Source organism: Lissotriton helveticus, chromosome 3_1 (assembly GCF_964261635.1).
Source record: "Lissotriton helveticus chromosome 3_1, aLisHel1.1, whole genome shotgun sequence".
NCBI lineage: Eukaryota > Metazoa > Chordata > Amphibia > Caudata > Salamandridae > Lissotriton > Lissotriton helveticus.
In genome coordinates, this window is record NC_136061.1 from 251,312,357 (window position 1) to 251,331,120 (window position 18,764).

The window sequence follows — 18,764 nt, forward strand, 5'->3', positions numbered from 1 at the left end:
AGGCTCAGGGTTCCCCTCTGCTTAACATGCTGCGTCAATCCATACGCCTGCTTCAGGCAGGTGCAGGGTTTTGATGCAGCATGGCTGTAAAAGTGACTGAGTGAAATCTTGTAGACTGAGTGAAATCGTGTAGATTTCACTCAACCACTTTTAGGAGGTGTTTCTGCGCCGGAACCCCCCCACCCTGCTCCGGAATGCCCACATGTGGCGCAAGGCTTTACAACGTGCATGGCTTTACAACGTGCATGTGCGGCCGCTGCATCACGAAAGACGCAACGACGGTGCAAATGTGGCGTATGGGGCTTGTAAATCTGCCCTCAAATGTTTAATCAAATAATGGGATGTGGACTGCAGATGGTAGCCAAATTATTGTGGTCCTTCATCATAATTAATCATCGAATACTCTAGCAACACAATTATGTTTAAGAGAGGTAAAACACAAGTAAAACCGAAATTTTGTTCTCAGGTACAAATCAAGCTAATATTGAGTTTAGGCCATACGAGCTTGGCTTTTGCCCGAACCCATGCTAACTGCAAGAAATTTGCAGGTAGTTTGAAACTCGTTTTTTTATCTTTTGACACTCAAATATTTACAGTAACAAATGTAGCACATTTCCAATCATTCCACATATCCATCCAACTTTATCATATGGAAATCAGGCTAGGCACTGCTTCGGTAGGTCCAAAAAGGCAGAAATAGGTTTGGGTTTGCTTATTTTGTTGTTCAGATGCAACACAGCCTGGCAGTTTAATCTGCATTGTTCCTATGGGAGAAGAACCAAGGCTGATTTGCATTCTGTTGGTCACTTTCAATAATGGCACAGACATACTAAAAAACATGAATGGTTGAATGTGTCCAGATTAAAAACTAGTGGTTTAAATTAATTCAAGCATTTCCATCCATCAATTTGTGGCTAATATTTAACATAAGCGAGAATATTTTGTTTTGTAAAAGTACATTTCTTTTGTGTTGTTGCATGAATATGAAAGAAAACACTGTAAGTAAATTCCGAAGTCTAATAGCGTCTTTAGTTCCCTCTCCCGGAAAATATGCTACAGATTATGATCTTTGAAAACCATTTTCTAATTTTGCAAAATTTCCAAATGACAGAATGAGAATGGAAGAAGCGGCGCCGAGGGAACCGCTCGCCCACATTCCTCTAAACGCGGTGAGTGACAGCTTGATGGAGGTTTCATTACTTTACTCTACACAGCGATTACAGTAAGACACACTTTCAGAGAGACGGAGACACAGGAGAAAGTCATTTCATTTTGAGATCTATTTACATAAAATTCACCACCGCGGTCTCCTGAGAGGCAACATTTCATTTTCATGAAAAGGGATCAAAACAGCGTGCCAAAACATGTTTTCCCTCCACATTTTTGACACCGGGATCGCATGTACTGTACTCGAAGGAAATGTACTTTTATGCAAAATTACGAGGCACAAGTGTGAAGTTTTACTTTATGGCAGACCTAATATAAATCAAAACCTTTTTAATCTGGGTTTACTTTTTTCTACTTGCCCATGCTTGTCGGTGCTCAGAGAGAGTGCGTCAAAGCAAAACTGTAAAAATTGTGCTTACTTGTTTTTCACCCCTTTCCCTAATGTTATACAGCTTAGTACCTATCACTTGGAAAAAGATGGGCTCAGTCACGAAATATATTCCTTTCCTAAGATACCATTAATACAATTAAGACAATGTGATTATCACCACACTAGAGTAGGTAAAGTAGCTCAATAAGCTTACATGGTAACTGCTGAGAAATATTTGCAAACTGCAGGTCATAAGGTAAGGAGCTGTTTATCCTCCATGGTGCTGTGAGACCACTAGGCTAGAGCAAGGTATACTAAATGTATATATATTTATATCTATATATATATATCTATCTATATATATATATCTATATATTACCTACTGGCGGTCGCCAGTAGGTAGTTATAGTTAGGATTGTTTTCCATAGGAAATCCGCAACATTCTATTGGGAATAACTTTGGCGCCGGTGGACGAATCTTCGCGAATTTCTCAAAGAAGATGGCCCGCTCCGCTCTGCTCCTTCCCTGAAAGTTTGGGGGGGATTTGTCAAGCGGGGGCCGAGATAAAAGGGGGTCCCAAAACGTGTTTTCCCCATGTTAATTTCCATAGGGCGGTTGGACTCACTTTTAGCCCGAACGGCTGAATGGATTTCCACCAAACTTGACAAAATTGTAGGGACTGGTAGCCCGATGTGCCTTTGCTATGTCTCAAGATATGTGCTCCAGTGGATTTTGAGTAATTTAGGTTAAAAAAAAAATATATATCTATAAGCGCGCCCCGGTACGCGCACCGGGGCGCGTACCAGCGCGCTACGCGAGTTCGCGGGTGGAAAGCTGATTGGCTCTCGGGTGTCTGTCAACATTCCAAACAGTCCGGAGCGGCCGCCATCTTGTGTCTCGGTAGGATCGAGACACAAGAGGTGGCAAAAACAAAGGGGGAAATGACTAAAAAGGGGTAGGGTAGACCCCCCTGACCCCCTAGGTTTGATGTGGGGGCCATAAAAGGGCACCGGGGAGCGTACCGGTACGCGTACCCTGGAGAAAAAAAAATGACAGTTTTCAAAAAATGTAGCATTTTTTTATAAATTAGAGGTAGTTCTAAAAAGAACTGTTTTTTAATTCTTTTTGTTGTTTTATATTTTTTTTATTGTTTTTTTGATTTTTTTTACTTTTTTTGGCTTTTATGAAGAATTTTATATTTTTTTGTATTTTTTATGGGGACAAACAAAAAACAGGGAATTGTAAACGGCTCAACTGGAGCAAAAAAACCCAGGAAAAAATTAAGGCTTCTTTCGGCACTGGTGGTTGTCACCAGCAAGGTTGATGAGATTAATACTTTGCTCACCATTGGTAATTGTTTTTCCACAAACAATGCAAACGATTTTGTACCCACCAAACTTGGTTTGTATGTTTGGCACCATCTCCCTTGCCTCTGGACACGATGGAGTGGGTTCTTTGGTTGTTGAGGGTCTGGAAGACGATTGGGGAAGGTTTCTGCACAGTTCTCTCACCTCTGCTGCAGAATAGTTATTGGGATGCCATTGTTGCATGTTGCGAACCATTGTGTGATTGCCAAATGAATATTTTTTGGCAGGGTTCCCCCTGGATAGTACAGCGCCACAGATGAGACAGGTCACCTTTGCAGCGTTTACTTTTTTGAAACCCCTTGGGATTTTATAAAACTCCCATATAAAGTGCTCCCTAGGTTTGTATGGGGGACTGTCTTCTGGCAGGAACTGCCTTCTCTCTTCCTCCTCTTCCTCCTCCTCCTCCTCTTCTTCTTGACCACCAATGTGATGTTCTGGTGGTCCTTGTGGTGGTGGTGGTGGTGGTGGTGGTGGGGCAGATGCTCCAGCTGCTGACAGTACTGTAGCCATATCTCTAAGAAAAAAGCAGGTCTTCCTCACTCAAAGAACAAAGTGAGAATGAGGAAAAAAGGTGGGGGCTTTCATCATTTGGAAAACAAAACTGTTCTGAACCAATGAAAAGTGTTATTTTCAAGTCACATGACCTGGGCTTTCATCATTTGGAAAACAAAACTGTTCTGAACCAATGAAAAGTGTTATTTTCAGGTCACATTACCCGACGCGCTTACGCTACGTGCCCGGGGGCACGCACCGGGGTGTGCCCCGGGGCGCGTAGTGTAAGCGCGTCTGGGCGCGCCCGGGGGCGCTTACGGCGTGCGTCATAAGACGCATCACACGGCTACGCGATACGTCACGATGTTGTTTTCGTTCGCGGCAATAGCGCTAATGGGACGCTCACCGGTACGCGCATCGGGGCGTGCCATAACACTGCGCTTACCCGGCGGTCACCGGTACGCGCACCGGGAGCGCACCAAGGCAAAAAAATCAAAAAAAGGGAAAAATATACATAAAAAAGTATTATATAAATATACAATATAGGATTTATTATAAAAAATATTATATTTCATAGCTATAGAAATTAGCTATTAAAAAACACTGAGGTTTGAGGCCCTATATATAGTTAGGAATTAGCATTTACAAAACCTATGAAATTCACTGAAAAAACCATAGGTTTCACCCCAGTTATAGTTAGGAATTAGCATTTAAAAAACCCATTAAATTCACTGAAAAAAACAGGTTTCACACCAGTTATAGTTAGGTGGAAATTTTACTCGCATAAAACCATTGAAATTCCTACGTTATAGTTAGTTGGACTCACTATAACTTGCGCGTGCAATGCACTGCTGATGACGTCACATATTACATCACTCATGACATGGTCAGTGACATCACTCATGACATCACTGATGACATCTCAAATGACATCACTGATGACAACATCCTTGTGACAAAGTGGCAGACCTCCTATCAGAATAAAATAACCTTTGACACACACATTCAAAAATTGAAACTAACATTTTCTTAAAAAAGGAGAAACCAAGATGTTTTTCTTAGTATCAGTATGAGTGTTTGTATGGTTTAGTGGGGGTATTACTTAGCACATAGATGCATGAATGACTGACTCTCTCTTTGTATGTGTTTTGAAGACAGCATATGTGCAGGACTGTATGGGTGGATGAGTGTGTATATGTGTGTGTTAGTGAGTGAATGACTGTCTCACTAGTGTCTTTATCAGTAACTACATATGTTTTAATGTAATATATGTGAATATTGATGTATATAAGTGAGTATATGTGAGAGTGAGGGATTGTAAGAGTTCCTGTTTAAATAAGTATGTGTTTCTATAAGTGATTGTTTAAGAGAGTAAGTATGTGTAAGTTTCCTTAGAAGTAAGGTGGTAGTGTGTGTATAGCTGTATATGCAAATAAATGGATGTTCAATAGTTTATTTGCATGTGTGAGTATGTGTGAGAGTATCTTTTGGATGACTGTCGGTGTGTAACAGGATGTATAGGTGTATCACTACATATCATGAGTGAGTATATGTATGAGTGACTATATAGAACTGTTGGTGAATGAGTGGATGTGTATTTAGATGGTGGAATTATTGAATTGGTTGTTGTAACTGGTATGGGTATCTCCATTTTTTTGAAAATTTTAGTTTCTATTTTTCAATATGTGTTTCAAGGGTTACATTACAGTGAAAGGAGGTCTGTCACTCTGTCACAAGGATGGTGTCATCAGTGATGTCATGAGTGATGTCACTGACCATGTCATGAGTGATGTAATATGTGACGTCATCAGCAGTGCATTGCATGCACAAGTTATAGTGAGTCCAACTAACTATAACGTGGGAATTTCAATGGTTTTATGCGAGTAAAATGTCCACCTAACTATAACTGGTGTGAAACCTATGTTTTTTTCAGTGAATTTAATAGGTTTTTTAAATGCTAATTCCTAACTATAACTGGGGTGAAACCTATGGTTTTTTCAGTGAATATATATATATATATATATATATATATATATATATATATATATATATATATATATATATATATATATATATATATATATAAAATTTCTATGGCAAAATGAAACCCCTCATTTTGTTCCTTTTCAAATTAAATGTATTAAGTGTTACCACTTTATTACAATCAAGATGACTTCAGGTGTGCCATACTTTTGTCATAAGTAAGACTGTTAGTGTTCTAGTTGTTCTTTAGAACACTCTGGGACATTCTGTCATTGGGCTATAGTTGGGCTACATCTGGCTGATATTTGGGCTACATTTGAGCTCTTTTGTCTCTGGTGGCCATCTTGGGAGACTGCATATCAGAATTTTTTTAATGAAATATAAGACGATTTGAGAAGTCACTCAAAATGTGCTCTAATTTTTCTTTCTTCAGCACTTATCATAATTTCTATGGCAAAATGAACCCCCTCATTTTGTTCCTTTGCAAATTAAATGTTTTAAGTGTTAACACTTTATTCCAATCAAGATGACTTCAGGTGTGCCATACTTTTGTCATAAGTAAGACTGTTAGCGCTCTAGTTGTTCTTTAGAACACTCTGGGACATTCTGTCATTGGGCTATAGTTAGGCTACATCTGGCTGATATTTGGGCTACATTTGTTTTTTTTTGTCTCTGGTGGCCATCTCTGGGCTACATTGGGCTACATTGGGCTACATTGGGCTACATTTGGGCTCTAACATATATATAGCCCAATGTAGCCCAATATATATTTTTTCAAAGGTAATTTTCGTAAAAACCACTGGAGCATATATCTTGAGACATAGCAAAGGCACATCGGGGTACCAGTCCCTACAATTTTGCCAAGTTTGGTGGAAATCCATTCAGCCGTTCGGGCTAAAAGTGAGTCCAACCGCCCTATGGAAATTAACATGGGGAAAACACGTTTTGGGACCCCCCTTTTATCTCGGCCCCCGCTTGACGGATCTCCCCGAAACTTTCAGGGAAGGAGCGAGGCAAAGGTAAGGAAAATTACAGGCAGATCCCTCATTCGGCGCCAAAGTTATTTCCAATAAAATGTTGCGGATTTCCTATGGAAAACGATCCTAACTATAACTACCTACTGGCGACCGCCAGTAGGTAATACATATATATATATATATATATATATATATTTTTTTTTTTTTTCCAAAAGACACACTTAAGTCCTCGCAATTTACGGGACAGCATGAAGCAAGGACTCTGAATAGCGTGTTCAAAAATATTTAATCAGCAGATGGCAAAACAGAAACAATGTCACTCGACGCGTTTCGGGGCCCCGAAACGCGTCGAGTGACATTGTTTCTGTTTTGCCATCTGCTGATTAAATATTTTTGAACACGCTATTCAGAGTCCTTGCTTCATGCTGTCCCGTAAATTGCGAGGACTTAAGTGTGTCTTTTGGAAAATTAATGGGCTCGCTGCCCAGCACGGACCACTGTTGACAGAGGAGGGGTCAAAGCGCAGTGCAGCGTTGGCTGCACGTACATGGATATATATATATATATATATATATATATATATATATATATATATATATATATATGTATATATATATATATATATACATATATATATATATATATATATACATACAGCCAAAAACCTTCTCCAATCTGAGAAAAGAAATCCGGGCCACTTAGAAATGCAAAGCGTGTTTATTCAATGGCTTTCTCGACGCGTTTCGCAGGTGAAACCTGCTTTTTCTTGAGACAGAAACCTAACACCAAGTGCTCTTTAAATACAGTCACATGTTTGTTCAATTCACATACATGGAAGACAGACTCGTTGGTTTATCTGCGGGCTGAGTACGCTACTCATAGAGCTCGACAAGTGACAATAACAAGGCTGCAAATTACGTTAGATAAACACGCAGAATGCAGTAAATTAAATTAAATCAAACCAACTGGACTAGAATTATTTAAACTGTGAAAGCATAATTTTCATAAGTGAACAGTGTATAATTTTCATACGCGAACAGTGCATATTAAGAGATTACATCGCCAGTTTCTCAATTCAAGCATGGATGATACATCGTAATTTTTCAATGCATTATGATTGCCGCCCAAGTGGGCTAAATGACTCTGTCATAGTTCCAAGCCTTGGCCGTCTACACGGTCGGTCACCATTCTAGTTAGCATGTAAACTGCTCACATTGCGGTAAAGCCCAAGTAGCTAGCTATCTATCTATATTGAACTCCCTCTGGCCTCTTATCCTCTTATTTCTTCACAGAAATTGTCCTCCATATACTCTGTGCCTGCCAGAGACGCAGCAAAGATGGCCCTGCCTTACAAGAGTCCCAATTCGAATCTGGCATTTCCGCTGCTGCAGCGTTATGAAAGATTGAGGAATCAATAGATGCGGTGACCTCCCGGACTCTCGGATGAAAGCAGGAAGACGGAGGTATTTATTCTCCATTGGGCGTCACGGCTCGCATTTGGCAGCCCCTGCCTGTATGGAGTCCTGAGAGAAACGGCTTGGCAGAACGGAGGGGGCCCAGGGGCACGCTCGTGGACGTTGGGGAACTGCAATGATGTCGCTTCCACTCACCTGAATGTCTGCGAGGACCTACAGTCTCTGATCTGCTCGCCCACGCCACCGACCCGGTATTGACGACACAGTGCATGCTGGGAGGGGTAGTTCTGTGAACTGCAAATGAACTGCCCAGGTGTGTCCAGTACATGAGGGGGAGGAGTATGCTGTTGCAGACTATCATTTTAACAGGATGGAGAAACAGATGGGAAGGACTAGTGAAGGGTACTGAGGAAGGCCTTGATGCCGAAATGCATTTACCGCCACTGTCAGCAACTCAATAAAGCCTGCTGTTCCCTTGTAACCCCCTCTGGCCTCTTATTTCTTCACAGAAATTGTCCTCCATATATATATATATATATATATATATATATATATATATATATATATATATATATATATATATATATATATATATATATATATATATATATATATATATATATATATATATTACCTACTGGCGGTCGCCAGTAGGTATATATAGTTAGGATTTTTTCTCAATGGGATTTTTGAAAATTCTATGTCTAATAACTTTGGCGTTTGTGGACGGAATTGGCTGACATTTTCAGGAAAATGGAACATTTTGTTTCTGAGCAGCCCCTGAAAATTTGGGGGGGTTTCGTCAAGGGGGGGCCGAGAAAAAAGGGGGGTCCCAAAACGTGTTTTTAACATTGAGTTTCCCATAGGGCGGTTGGCCTCACTTTTAGCCCGAACGGCTTAATGGATTTGCACGAAACTTGGCAAAATTGTAGGGACTGGTAGCCCGATGTGCCTTTGCTAGGTCTCAATATATGTGCTTCAGTGGATTTTGAGAAATTAACGTTCAAAAAAAGATATATATCTGTAACAGCGGACCGGGCAGCGCTCCGGTTCGCGGACTTTTCGCGGTACGGAGCTTTGTGAAGCGAAGCTGATTGGTTCTCCGGCGTCTGTGAACATTCCAAACAGTCCGTAGCGGCCGCCATCTTGTCTCTCGGTAGGATCGAGAGACAAGAGGAGGCCAAAGCGAAGGGGCAAATGACCATAAGGGGGCATAGTAGATTCTCGCTGACCCCCTAGGTTTGATGTTGAGGTTTTAAAAGGGCCCCGCGGGGCAAAAAAAAAAATAATAATAATAATCGAACGGCTGAATGGATTTGCACGAAACTTGGCAAAATATTAGGGACTGGTAGCCCGATGTGCCTTTGCTAGGTCTCAATATATGTGCTCCAGTGGATTTTGAGAAATTAATGTTCAGAAAAAGATATATATCTGTAACAGCGCTCCGCTTCGCGTACTTTTCGCGTTACGGAGCTTTGCGAAGCTGATTGGTTCTCCGGCATCTGTAAACATTCCAAACAGTCCGTAGCGGCCGCCATCTTGTCTCTCGGTAGGATCGAGAGACAAGAGGAGGCCAAAGCGAAGGGGCAAATGACCATAAGGGGGGATAGTAGATCCTTCCTGACCTCTTAGGTTTGATGTACCATTTTGCCAAGTTTGGTGTAATTCCGTTCAGCCATTCAGGCTGTAGACGTATGTAAATGTCATATGGAAAATTGCATGGGGAAAACACATTTGAAAGTGTTGAAATTTAGAACCAATTAAAATGTTACTTTGGTTTTGTATTTGTGTGTGATGAAAGTTAATTGGTTATGTATATATCTCAAATGAGAGGAAACCACAGCCATTTTGTGATACTACTGTCTGAGGTACATTTGTGAGGAATTTTTGGTGGTGAATTTCTGGTGTTTGATTTACACAGTACTAACACTTCTCCTACTTTTAAAAAGGTGAGTTGTTAATTTGTAAGGGGAACTATGTTGTACACTTGAAGATAATTTGAAAAATGTTTTCTGTTATTTATTTGCAGTCCTTCTGTTATACTAAATACTTGATAAAGTTAGTTTTATATTATGTATTACTAAAAACGATAAATGAAAGTGATTATTTTTTTCTGCAATTTACAGCAAGCAATTTCAAAATAAAATGGCTGACAATGAAGAGACCGTGGCAATTTCTTTTGAATTGTCCACTACATTGATTGAAATTGACAGCACCAATAATGAAATATTGTCACAAGGAGGAGATGACTTGAATGATTCCACTACATTGATTGAAATTGACAGCACCAATAATGAAATATTGTCACAAGGAGGAGATGACTTGAATGATTTTTTTGATCAATCTGTTGATGGCGAATTTATCGAATGTTTGGAGACCATAGAGTTACAAGAATCATCATTGCAGACTTTTAATGAGGAGATTCCAGATGAGATGATTGAAGAGGAAATTTCTGATGAGGACATGTTAGTAGTTCTTTCAAATTTAGAAAATTCAGAAGAATAAATTTATATTTAGAAATCAAAAATTGTTTGAGACATTATTCATTTTTATTTTTAATTTATGAGGTTGTAGCGAAGTGATTGTAGTATAAAATGAGACTTATAGTATAGAGTGCAACATTTTTATGTTACATGGTAAGTTTACTCATATTTACTTCCCTTCTCCCACTATATTATCTCCAATGTGTATTTGACATCTTTTCTTCATCTCCGGCCTCCTTTCTCTCACTGTGTGTCTCTGATGCATCTTATCGCTGCTATTTTGTGTAATTACAGAAGAGAGTAAAATAAAATAGTTCGGAACGTGAAAAGGGGGCAAAGTAGAGTACCCCTCACCCCCTAGGCCTTCTCAGGCGGTCCCAAAAGGATCAGTTTCTGCTTTCCTGAGAGATTATGGTATGAGTTCCATATACCACAATAATTTGCATTACAACATGCAAGATATATATCTCCTATTACCAACTTTTGGAGATATTCACGCTAAGCGCGAATATCTCCAAAAACTAACACCTGCCCTGAGCAGTTCTTAGCCATGTTATCCAATGGGAGGTGGATAACATGGCTAAGAGCATTAGCTCGGTAATGCATGAATATCGCTGAGTTTTCAGCGATATTAATGCATTGCGGTCGTTTTTTATCGCATTTGCGATAAACCTTGATAATAGCAAGGTTTATCTTCGATAATTTCTGACGATGCTTAGCGGTAAAAAATTCGTTGCTAAGCATCGTTAGCGATAAATATCGCTTAACTTTGGTAATATGCACCAACGTCTGTTAACGTTCGATTCGAAGGAAATGAGGAAGTGTTGAAAAACATTGTTTGCGCCATCTTGCCTTTTTTGAAATGCCACACTTTTGTCGTGCACGGCAGCCATTTTAGATGCCTTGACCAGACCCACTCTCTGCACGCTGTCGATTCGTAGCATGGCTCCCCACCCTCGCAAGCATCTTCCCCAGGCACTGGTCACCCCCGCTCTCTGTGTTATGCATGGGCAATAAACCTCTCCCCATCTGCGCTGCTCTTCCCTGAGAATCACACTCTGTGCCCGCCCGACACCTCCCTTTCGCCCTATTCACTACCGCACCCTCTGACACCCCTCTTCCTCTGTGTCCGATTGTCCAGGCTATCAGCTAGCCCTGCAGATGTAGTTTATGGCCCCAGCTGTAAAGAATCACCCCTCTTCAAAGGAGTTATAGTAGATCAAGGCCCACACCCGATGAGATCCGTCACACCACACGTGTTCCTACTATCTGAAAACCATCCTGTATTGTGATTGGGGAGGGGACCGAGCCTGAAGCGGAAGATTCCAGGGATGACTCTTTGTACATCAAAGTTTTTACATTTATGTGTCACATTAAAAATATATAGCACTCCAACAAAGTAGTAGGATTATAAAACTTTAATAACTTATAAATATATACAACAAAACAAAAACAGTAAAAACATTTAAACAACGAAGAGACCGTGGCAATTTGTTTTGAATTATCCAATACATTTATTGAAATTGACAGCACCAATAATGAAATATTCTCACAAGGAGGAGATGACTTGAATGATTTTTTTGATCAATCTCTTGATGGCGAATTTATCGAATGTTTGGAGACCATAGAGTTACAAGAATCATCATTGCAGACTTTTCATGAGGAAATTCCTGATGAGGACATGTTACTAGTTCTTTCAAATTATGAAAATTCAGAAGATGTTGCCTGGGGGTGGGTCGTCAGTAGCAGTCTGTTGTGCGAATAGTTCCAAGGCAGCAGAACGCGCTGAAATCTAGATGGCACGAAGGTGATGTCTAGTAAGTTGCCGCCCAGCAAATAACGGCGTGGGGCGCCGCGGGGTTGAGTGAGTCCAGTAGGCACCACAGCTTTTCTTACCGGCATTGCAGAATTACTGCTGGGGACAATGCCTGTGATGTAGCAGTTACTGCAAAAACAACAATGATGGACAAAATGTGGATCAATGTCACACATTCACCCCAGTCAAAAGATCTGGGCCCAAATCCATCGTTTTTCCACTCCACACCACCCTGGGTTAGACAATGGCGATATGCAAATCAGCGCTGACCCTGTGCCCCATGGGAACAGTCCAGTCCGAACTACAAAAGCCATGTCCTTCCCAGAACGGAAACAAGCATCCGAGGACCGGCCCGGTTTCGAGGTAACACCTCTCATCAGCCCGGCTAGCTTGCTTCCAGTGGTGTGGAGTGCCTGGGACTCACGTCTGAGCATCCCCAGTACACTTAGAGCGGTTACTGCAAAAACAACAATGATGGACAGAATGTGGATCAATGTCACACATTCACCCCAGTCAAAAGATCTGGGCCCAAATCCATCGTTTTTCCACTCCACACCACCCTGGGTTAGACAATGGCGATATGCAAATCAGCGCTGACCCTGTGCCCCATGGGAACAGTTCAGTCCGAACTACAAAAGCCATGTCCTTCCCAGAACGGAAACAAGCATCCGAGGACCGGCCCGGTTTCGAGGTAACACCTCTCATCAGCCCGGCTAGCTTGCTTCCAGTGGTGTGGAGTGCCTGGGACTCACGTCTGAGCATCCCCAGTACACTTAGAGCGGTTACTGCAAAAACAACAATGATGGACAGAATGTGGATCAATGTCACACATTCACCCCAGTCAAAAGATCTGGGCCCAAATCCATCGTTTTTCCACTCCACACCACCCTGGGTTAGACAATGGCGATATGCAAATCAGCGCTGACCCTGTGCCCCATGGGAACAGTCCAGTCCGAACTACAAAAGCCATGTCCTTCCCAGAACGGAAACAAGCATCCGAGGACCGGCCCGGTTTCGAGGTAACACCTCTCATCAGCCCGGCTAGCTTGCTTCCAGTGGTGTGGAGTGCCTGGGACTCACGTCTGAGCATCCCCAGTACACTTAGAGCGGTTACTGCAAAAACAACAATGATGGACAGAATGTGGATCAATGTCACACATTCACCCCAGTCAAAAGATCTGGGCCCAAATCCATCGTTTTTCCACTCCACACCACCCTGGGTTAGACAATGGCGATATGCAAATCAGCGCTGACCCTGTGCCCCATGGGAACAGTCCAGTCCGAACTACAAAAGCCATGTCCTTCCCAGAACGGAAACAAGCATCCGAGGACCGGCCCGGTTTCGAGGTAACACCTCTCATCAGCCCGGCTAGCTTGCTTCCAGTGGTGTGGAGTGCCTGGGACTCACGTCTGAGCATCCCCAGTACACTTAGAGCGGTTACTGCAAAAACAACAATGATGGACAGAATGTGGATCAATGTCACACATTCAACCCAGTCAAAAGATCTGGGCCCAAATCCATCGTTTTTCCACTCCACACCACCCTGGGTTAGACAATGGCGATATGCAAATCAGCGCTGAACCTGTGCCCCATGGGAACAGTCCAGTCCGAACTACAAAAGCCATGTCCTTCCCAGAACGGAAACAAGCATCCGAGGACCGGCCCGGTTTCGAGGTAACACCTCTCATCAGCCCGGCTAGCTTGCTTCCAGTGGTGTGGAGTGCCTGGGACTCACGTCTGAGCATCCCCAGTACACTTAGAGCGGTTACTGCAAAAACAACAATGATGGACAGAATGTGGATCAATGTCACACATTCACCCCAGTCAAAAGATCTGGGCCCAAATCCAGAATGCTCAGACGTGAGTCCCAGGCACTCCACACCACTGGAAGCAAGCTTGCCGGGCTGATGAGAGGTGTTACCTCGAAACCGGGCCGGTCCTCGGATGCTTGTTTCCGTTCTGGGAAGGACATGGCTTTTGTAGTTCGGACTGGACTGTTCCCATGGGGCACAGGGTCAGCGCTGATTTGCATATCGCCATTGTCTAACCCAGGGTGGTGTGGAGTGGAAAAACGATGGATTTGGGACCAGATCTTTTGACTGGGGTGAATGTGTGACATTGATCCACATTCTGTCCATCATTGTTGTTTTTGCAGTAACCGCTCTAAGTGTACTGGGGATGCTCAGACGTGAGTCCCAGGCACTCCACACCACTGCAAGCAAGCTAGCCGGGCTGATGAGAGGTGTTACCTCGAAACCGGGCCGGTCCTCGGATGCTTGTTTCCGTTCTGGGAAGGACATGGCTTTTGTAGTTCGGACTGGACTGTTCCCATGGGGCACAGGGTCAGCGCTGATTTGCATATCGCCATTGTCTAACCCAGGGTGGTGTGGAGTGGAAAAACGATGGATTTGGGCCCAGATCTTTTGACTGGGGTGAATGTGTGACATTGATCCACATTCTGTCCATCATTGTTGTTTTTGCAGTAACCGCTCTAAGTGTACTGGGGATGCTCAGACGTGAGTCCCAGGCACTCCACACCACTGGAAGCAAGCTAGCCGGGCTGATGAGAGGTGTTACCTCGAAACCGGGCCGGTCCTCGGATGCTTGTTTCCGTTCTGGGAAGGACATGGCTTTTGTAGTTCGGACTGGACTGTTCCCATGGGGCACAGGGTCAGCGCTGATTTGCATATCGCCATTGTCTAACCCAGGGTGGTGTGGAGTGGAAAAACGATGGATTTGGGCCCAGATCTTTTGACTGGGGTGAATGTGTGACATTGATCCACATTCTGTCCATCATTGTTGTTTTTGCAGTAACCGCTCTAAGTGTACTGGGGATGCTCAGACGTGAGTCCCAGGCACTCCACACCACTGGAAGCAAGCTAGCCGGGCTGATGAGAGGTGTTACCTCGAAACCGGGCCGGTCCTCGGATGCTTGTTTCCATTCTGGGAAGGACATGGCTTTTGTAGTTCGGACTGGACTGTTCCCATGGGGCACAGGGTCAGCGCTGATTTGCATATCGCCATTGTCTAACCCAGGGTGGTGTGGAGTGGAAAAACGATGGATTTGGGCCCAGATCTTTTTACTGGGGTGAATGTGTGACATTGATCCACATTCTGTCCATCATTGTTGTTTTTGCTGTAGCAGGGTCACAGCAGAAACAAAAAGGATTCTGTTGAAGATGTTGTTGGTTTTCAATTTGAAAACAGTTCTGGTGTCAACTGCTATGCTAATGTAGTGGTTAATGTTTTGTTTTCTCTAGAAAATGTAAAAGAGGGGGAGGCAGTCCAAAGTTCTGGTAAAAGGGCAAAGGAAAGGATCGGTGGTTTGAACTATCAGTCAAAAAGGGGAGGGGGTGCAACAATTTTTCCTACCGGGTCACAGTGTGCTTTCACCGGAACTGAGGTTTGCAGGATTCTAGTAATTCAAAGTGAGGCTGGCGCCAGCATGGGAGCGCCGACGTCCCGCGGATACAGTTTCGTCACTCCACGGGCGATCATGGCAGTCATTCCCCATCGGGGGTGTCTGCGGGGGTCGGAGACTCCCGCGGCTCCTCTAGAATCTTCAAGGTCGTGGAGGACTACGGTGGTGGAGTCAACCAGTGACCGGGCCATTTCTTTATGCTGGGCCCGCTCTTGCCAGGTCGATCGCCATTTTGAGAGTTCGGTAGCTACTGGCGATCGCGGGGTCAAATGAGCGGACGGGCTCCACCCTGCCGGGCGAGACGTTGCAGCATCGCCACAGTGGAAGAACCCTTTTCCGGGCGCCTGGAGCGCTGAGGGTGCAGGTGGGAAGCCTCCACTGGGGAGGCGGGAGAGGCCTGTTCGCACCGTCTCTCCCTCCCAGTGCACCCCACGGCGTCTCGCTTGAGATTTGTTATGGCCGGACCAGGCGATGAGGACGAGGGGGGGGGGGTCGGAGGCATGTGCAAGACATCCCCCCCAGTGTTGTCAAAGCCATTATTCAAGAAAGAAGAAGTGTCCCGTCCGTCTTCGGGCCGGGCTTCCGGTGGATGTCGGCCGGACGCCCCTTGCTCTGGCCCCATGAACGGGTTCCTTGGTTTATCGGCTGCAGCCGGATCCCATCGGCCCCGGCCGTTGGTGGCCGGACCGGTAGAGAATGTGGCGGGACTACCTGAAACTGTCAAGGGCCACCGCGGCCGGACTGGGAGAGAGAGGGGAGGGTCGAGGACACGGACATTCCCCCCCCTGCAACTCTCCAGCATTGTCAATCCCCCTGGCCGGGTCCCGCTGGCCTCGGCCTCAGCCTCTCCTCCGGCTACACCCTACGTGATGATCTCCGAGGCGTGGCAGCAGGACCCGCCTTATATGTGTTGCTTCCGGCTGGGCGTAGCCGAAAACCTGTTGCCCTTTGGAAGTTTCTAGAATGGGGCGGATGTCTGCTGACTTCTATCTTTCCCAGTTTGCCGTTATTTGGCCGTGGCAGGCGGTGGGACAGACACGTTTTGGGGCAGTGAGGGGCGATGTTTTCAGGTTTCTTATTACGGGCTTACTTCTAACGTTTCTTGTTTCTAGGACAATAATAGGTTTTATCATTACGTATTGTTATCGTTTCTTTGTTTGTTATTTAATAAAAAGTTCATCAGTGGCCTACTTATTTTCGTTTTCCTATTCTTTTCTTTCCAGGTTGTTTCATGCTAAAGTTTCTGTTAACAGGATACAGTGATCACTTCGTTATTATTGCATATGTCCTTTTCACTAGGGGTGCTCTCTTGTTGGGCCAGATGACCTATCTCTAGTAAATGGTCCGGGTGAAACAGGTGCATCAATCAGTGGGGAGTAGATAGGCATGACAGATTACAACGGGGGAGAAAGGTCCGCATTACCTACCCTTTCACTACTTGCAAAGATTTTCCTACGTTTATTTGCAAACAGGGAATACCTCCAAAAAGAACTAATTCCCAAACAGTCAATGTTCGGACAATCAATCAATCAATGAGGAATGAAATAGGTACGACGTGTTAAAGGCTTGCGTTACCTACCCTTCACTATCTGCAAAGGGAGAGAGAATACTCCTATTCTTCCTCGTTTGCAGGCAGAGAAGATCCTTAAGAGAACCAACTTCGAACAATTCAATGCTCGATTCAAACAATCAACAAGGGGTACTGTGAACACAAATGAACGCCGCTTATGTACATACACATTGCTATTTTCAACAGGTTGTTCCTAATGTTTCTATTTTAGCGAGGTCAAAAAGAGATCCCATTAGTGGCCTACTGATTTTGCTCGATTCCTTTTGTTTTTTTACACGATTTTTCGCTATCTGCAAAGACTAAACAGAGTATTGCGACTCTGTGCTTGTTTGTAAATAGAGAATGAACCAAAGAGAACAATCATTCAAATGGAGAGAGAAGCAGGCACGACGGATTACAACGGGGGCAAAGGCCTGCGTTAACTACCCTTCACTATCTGCAAAGAGAGAGTACTCCTAATAGAAATGAGGGGTGGGGGGCAGCATTCAAAGCAGATCAGTGTGCATAAACACGAAAATGTTTTTACTTACCACGTACTTGACATTCGACAGCTTATGATATTTGCTATTAAAAAACCATTGAAATTCATTGAAAAAACCATAGGTTATAGACCATATATAGTTAGGAATTAGCATTTACAAAACCTTGAAAATTCACTGAAAAAACCATAAGTTATAGACCATATATAGTTAGGAATTAGCATTTACAAAACCTTGAAAATTCACTGAAAAAACCATAGGTTAGAGACCATATATAGTTAGCTGGACATTTTATTGACATAAAACCAATGAAATTCCATATATAGTTAGTTGCACTAACTATATATCGCGCACCCGCAATCCACTGCTGATGATGTCACATATTACATCATTCATGACATGGTCAGTGACATCACTGATGACATCACTGATGACATCTCAAATGACATCACTGATGACATCACTGATGACATCTCATTTGACATCAATGACCACATCACTGATGATATCATTCATGTGACAATACAATGCATCTCCTCACATTTTAATATAACCTCTGTTTCACCCAGTGTTAAATACAGAGTATAATTTTTTAAAACATTGACACACCAATACTAGTTACTACATACGCACTCACTGATTGCTACGTCTACACACACCTTCACTCATTCACCCATACAATCATTCATACATACAATCACTCATCTTTACAACACTATCATATGCACTCATACACCTATACAGACACTCACAGTCTGCCACTCATCCATGGAGTTACTCACACACCTAGTCAGTCCTGTAAAGAATCAATGACACTTCCATTTTCTTGTCTATACAGTTAAACATAGAGCACCTTACATTTTCAAACATATACTAACACATACTTACCTTCTTATACAATCATTGATACAAGTACACATTGATCTGCACAGAGTCACACACCTCCCAGCTAGCCACACACACACTCAGTCTCCCATACAAATACTTGGGCAATCAATCAATAACCCATATAGTTACTCATATAGCTACTGATCAACACATGCAGCAGTTTACAGAACAACAGACATAATGATGCACAAATTAAGACAGTTTAGTCACTAACCCATGCACTCAGTGAGACACATTTAATCACTCACTCATACAGTCAGTCATGCACCTACTAAATCCTTCGTCCAGACACTTACACATCCACTCATTCTTCAATATGTAAGACATATTTAAAC